We start from the raw sequence: 5,651 nt of genomic DNA on the forward strand, positions 1-5,651 counted from the left end.
TTTTTATATGTTCATTAATTCAACTTCATTTATTAAACATTTTCTATACTGTGTTCTGAGACCCAAACAACAAACAGGGTATTATTCTTATATATTGGAGAAGTTCAAATTTCATTGAGATGAAATATAAGTCAAGATTTTATGAATATTATTATAGCATTCCTAGTTTTCTCTTTGAAAAAGAAGGCCTAAATTGGAGATCACTTATTAAAAATTATCTGGTAACTATATGTGCAAGGCACTAGACTATGTGCCCAGTATAATTTAACGGTTAGAAAAAATTAAGTGTCATTCCCCAGAGAGTTTAAAATATACTGGGAATCGATTCAGCTCTTATTTTGGCCACTAAGTGATATAGGACATATTACTGTAATTTGATATTCAGTTTTCTTATCTGTGCAATGAGAATTGAACTAAATAGCATTTCAGCATTTTTTTTTTTTTTTTTTTTTTTTTTTTTTTTTTGGGGACGGAGTCTGGCTCTGTCGCCCAGGCTGGAGTGCGGTGGCCGGATCTCAGCTCACTGCAAGCTCCGTCTCCCAGGTTTACGCCATTCTCCTGCCTCCGCCTCCCAAGTAGCTGGGACTACAGGCGCCCGCCTCGTCGCCCGGCTAGTTTTTTGTATTCTTTAGTAGAGACGGGGTTTCACCGTATTAGCCAGGGTGGTCTCGATCTCCTGACCTTGTGATCCGCCCGTCTCAGCCTCCCAAAGTGCTGGGATTACAGGCTTGAGCCACCGCGCCCGGCCGAGATGGGGTTTCACATATTGATGAGGCTGGTCTTAAACTCCTGACCTCCTGATCCGCCCACCTCGGCCTCCCAAAGTGTTGGGATTACAGGCATGAGCCACTGCGCCCGCTCATTTTTTTGTTTCTTTTTGAGACAGGATCTTGCTCTGTTGCCCAGCCTGGAGTACACTGCCATAATCACGGCTCATCTCCTGAGCTCAAGTGATCCTCTTGCCTCAACCCCTCACCCGAGTAGCTGGGGCTACTGGTGCACCACACCAAACATGTTTTGAATTTTTTTTGAGAGATGATTTCTCACCATGTTACCCAGGCTAGTCTCAAACTCCTGGGCTCAAGCAATCCGCCTTGGCCTCCTAAAGTGCTGGGATATAGGCTGGGCACAGTGACTCTCACCTGTAATCCCAGCACTTTGGGAGGCCGAGGCAGGCGGATCTCTAGAGGTCAGGAGCTGGAGACCAGCCTGGCCAACATGGTGAAACTCCGCCTCTACTGAAAATACAAAAAAAAAAAAAAAAAAAATTAGCCAGGCATGGTGCTGCGCACCTGTAGTCCCAGCTACTCGGGAGGCTAAGGGAGAATCACTTGAACCCGGGAGGCTGGAGGTTGCAGTAAGTTGAGATCATGCCACTACACTCCAGCCTGGGTAACAGAGCAAGACTCCGTCTCAGAAAACAAAACAACAAAATCGAAGTGCTGGGATACAGGTGTAAACCTCTACACCCAGCCTAAAATAAGAGTTCATTTTGCCTGGTTAGTTCTCTGCATAGTTCTGGGACACACCTATTTTTCAGCCTTATAGCAACCTTGCAAGGTAGGTTTCCTAATCTGCATTAGACAGATGAGGAAATTCCAGGCAGGGAGGACCTTGTCTCAGTGTCTGAGCCAGGACATTAGCCTAAGCTTTAGGCCCCAGGAGGAACCGGCTTGGTATCTGACCCCTCCAGACGGGTCTGGCAAGGCCAGGCCAACAGTCCCTCCCACCGGGGTCTGCATTCGTGGCTGGAACGATGCCAGGGTGCCGTTTGTGCCCATAAAAGGCTCCAGACGTTCTGGCCCCGGCCCCAGGCATGTCCCCAGGCGCATTCTTGACCCCTGAAAGGCTGGATGGGCCCCGGGGCCGGGTTGGGGGCGTCTGGCTTTGGGTTCAGACTACAGCGCTCCACCTTCCGGGAAACCTTGGAACTGCAGGCAGCCACAAAAAAAGCGATGTTTTGGGGACAGCTATCCCAGACTGGGAGGACCCCGAGTGCCTGCTGGCCACGCTCAGAGTGCCCCTGGAGGCCACACGCACAGGAAACCAACCAGTTGGAACACAGGCACACTCTCTTATGAGTTTTCTTCAAAATTTAAAAAGCACCGAGTTCGGCCAGGCCCAGTGGGCTCATACCTGTAATCCCAGCACTTTGGGAGGCTGAGGCGGGCGGATCACCCGAGGTCAGGAATTTGAGACCAGTCTGGCCATCATGGGGAAACCCCGTCTCTACTTACAATACAAAACTAGCCTGGCATGGTGGCGTGCAACCGTAATCCCAGCTACTAGCGAGGCTGAAGCAGGAGAATCACTTGAACCCAGGAGGCAGAGGTTGCAGTGAGCCGAGATCATGCCATTGCTCTTCCGCCTGGGCAAAAAGAGGGAAACTCCATCCCCCCCGACAAAAAAAAGCACCCAGTTCCCCTTCCTTGTGGCGATCACGGTGGGACTCTTGGGGACCTTCCAGAGCTAGTCTGTGGATTCGTCTTGCCAAAATGAAATGTAAATACACCTCCTGTCTTTTTGCACAAATTTATCACTGTTCTGCACGTTGCTTTGTTGACTTAATAGTATGTCTTGGCTGGGCATGTTGGCTCACGCCTGTAATCCTAGCATTTTGGGGGGCTGAGGCAGGAGGATCTTTTGAGCCCAGCGGTTGGAGACGAGCCCACACAACATAGGGAGACTCAGTTTCTAGAAATGATTTAAAAATCATCCCGGTGAGCTGGGCATGGTGACTTATGCCTGTAATCCCAGCACTTTGGGAGGCCGAGGCGGGAGGATTACTTGAGGCCAGGAGTTAGAGACCAGCCTAGCCAACACAGTGAAACCCCATCTCTACTAAAAATGCAAAAAAAAAAAAAAAAAAGGGCCGGGCGTTGTGGCAGGTGCCTGTAATCCCAGTTACTTAGGAGGCTGAGGCATAAGAATTGCTTGAACCTGGGAGGCAGAGGTTGCAGGGAGCTGAGATCATGCCACTGCACTCCAATCTGGGTAGCAGAGCGAGACTCTGTCTTAAAAAAAAAAAAAAAAAAAAAAATCACCCAGGCATAGTGGCACATGCCTATGGTCCCAGACACTGGGGAGGCTGGAGTGGGAGGATCACCTGAGCCTGGGAGGTTGAGGCTGCAGTGAGCTATGATTGCACAACTGCACTCCAGCCTGGGTGATACCGCAAGATCTGTCAAAAAAAAAAAAAAAGTATATCTTCTAAAATATTGCACACCCACACATTTTTTTATTTGTTTTTTGAGATAGGGTCTTGCTGTGTTGCCCAGGCTGGAGTGCATTGACACAATTACGGCCCACTGCAGCCTCCACCTCTTGGGCTGAAGCAATACTCCTCCTGCCTCAGCCTCCTGCGTGGTAGCTGGGACCACATGGTCCACACCACACCTGGCTCACAACCACAGAGCTCACAACCACAGCACAGCTCACAACGACACACAGCTAATTTTTTTTTGAGGCTGGTCTCAAACTCCTGAGCTCAAGTGATCCACCTGACTCAGACTCCCAAGTACTGGGATTACAGATATGAGCCACAGCACCTGGCAATACCCACACATTTTGTAACGTCTTGCTCTTAGTCAGCTTGGACTGCATAACAAATACCATAGATGGGGTGGCTTAAGTTCCAGTAATTACTTTTGCATAGTTCTGGAGGGTAGGAAGTCCAATATCAGAATGCCAGCCTGGGGCCGGACACTGTGGCTCATCCCTGTAATCCCAGCACTTTGGGAGGTCCAGGCAGGTGGATCATCTGCGGTCAGGAGTTTGAGACCAGCCTGGCCAACATGGTGAAACACTGTCTCTACCAAAAATACAAAAAAAAAAAAAAAATTAGCTGGGCATGGTGGCAGGTGCCTGTAATCCCAGCTACTGGGGAGGCTAAGGCAGGAGAAACACTTGAACCTGGAAGGTGGAGGTTGCAGTGAGCTGAGATTGCGACATTGCACTCCAGCCTGGGTGACAGAGTGAGACTCGGTCTCAAAAAAAAAAAAAAAAAGGGCCAGGCACAGTGGCTTATGCCTGTAATCCCAGCACATTGGGAGGCTGAAACAGGTGGATCACAAGGTCAGGAGTTCGAGACAAGCCTGACCAACATGGTGAAACCCTGTTGCTACTAAAGATACAAAAAATTACCTGGGAGTGGCGGCGTACATATGTAATCCCAGCTACTTGGGGGGCTGGGGCAGGAGAATTGCTTGAACCTGGGAGGCAGAGGTTGCAGTGAGTGGAGATTGCACCACTGCGCTCCAGCCTGGGTGACAGGGCGAGACATCGTCTCAAAAAAACAGAATGTCAGCATGGTTGTGTTCTAGCGAGGACTCTCTTCTGAGCTTGCAGACAGCCGTTTTCTCACTGTGTTCCCACATGTTGGGGAAAGAAATGGGGAGCAAGTTGGGCGAGGTAGCTCACACCTGTAATCCCAACACTTTGGGAGACCGAGGCAGGTGGATCAACTGAGACCAGGAGTTCAAGACCAGCATGGCCAACATGTTGAAACCCTGTCTCTACTAAAAATACAAAAATTATCTGGGTGTGGTGGCACACATCTGTAATTCCAGCTACTCGGGAGGCTGGGGCAGGAGAATCGCTTGAACCCGGGAGGCAGAGGTTGCAGTGAGCGGGGAGATCGCACCACTGCACTCCAGCCTGTCTCAAAAAAAAAGAAAAAAAGAAAAAAGAAAAGAAAGAGCACTCTTTGGTGTGGTTTTCCTATAAGGACACTAATCCCATCATGAGGTTCCCACCTTCACAACGTCATCTAGACCTAATCACTTCCCAAAGGTCTCACCTCCAAATACCATCCCATGGAGGGTTAGGGCTACAACACACGAAAAGGGGGCGGGGGTGCATAATTCGATCCATAGCACTTCTTTTTTTTTTTTTTTTGAGACAGAGTTTTGCTCTTGTTGCCCAGACTGGAGTGCAATGGCATGATCTCGGCTCACCGCAACCTCCATCTCCTGGGTTCAAGTGAGTGATTCTCCTGCCTCAGCCTCCTGAGTAGCTGGGATTACAGGCGTGCGCCACCATGCCCCACTAATTTTGTATTTTTAGTATAGATGAGGTTTCACCATGTTGGTCAGGCTGGTCTTGAACTCCTGACCTCAGGTGATCTGCCCTCCTCGGCCTCCCAAAGTGCTGGGATTACTAGCGTGAGCCACTGGGACTGGCTGTTTTTTTTACATTTAAAAAATGGAGGCCTGGTCAGGTACAGTGACTCATGCCTGTAATCCCAGCACTTTGCAGGGCCAAAGCAGGAGGATCACTTGAGCCCAGGAGTTTGAGACCAACCTGGGCAACATAGTGAGACACCATCTTTACAAAAAAGAAAAAACTTAGCTAAGTGTGGTGCCATACACCTGTGGTCCCAGCTACTTGGGAGGCTGAGGCAGGAGGATCGCTTGAGCCAGGAGTTCGAGGCTGCAATGAGCTGTGATTGCACTGCTGCATACCAGCCTGGGTGACAGCAAGACCCTGTTTAAAAAAAAAAAAAAAAAAAAAAGCCTGGGCGTGGTGGCTCATGCCTGTAATCCCAGCACTTTGGGAGGCTGAGGCGGGCGGATCACAAGGTCAGGAGATCAAGACCATCCTGGCTAACATGGTGAAACCCTGTCTCTACTAAAAATACAAAAAAACTAGCC

Source organism: Piliocolobus tephrosceles, chromosome 21, assembly GCF_002776525.5.
Source record: "Piliocolobus tephrosceles isolate RC106 chromosome 21, ASM277652v3, whole genome shotgun sequence".
Taxonomy (NCBI): domain Eukaryota; kingdom Metazoa; phylum Chordata; class Mammalia; order Primates; family Cercopithecidae; genus Piliocolobus; species Piliocolobus tephrosceles.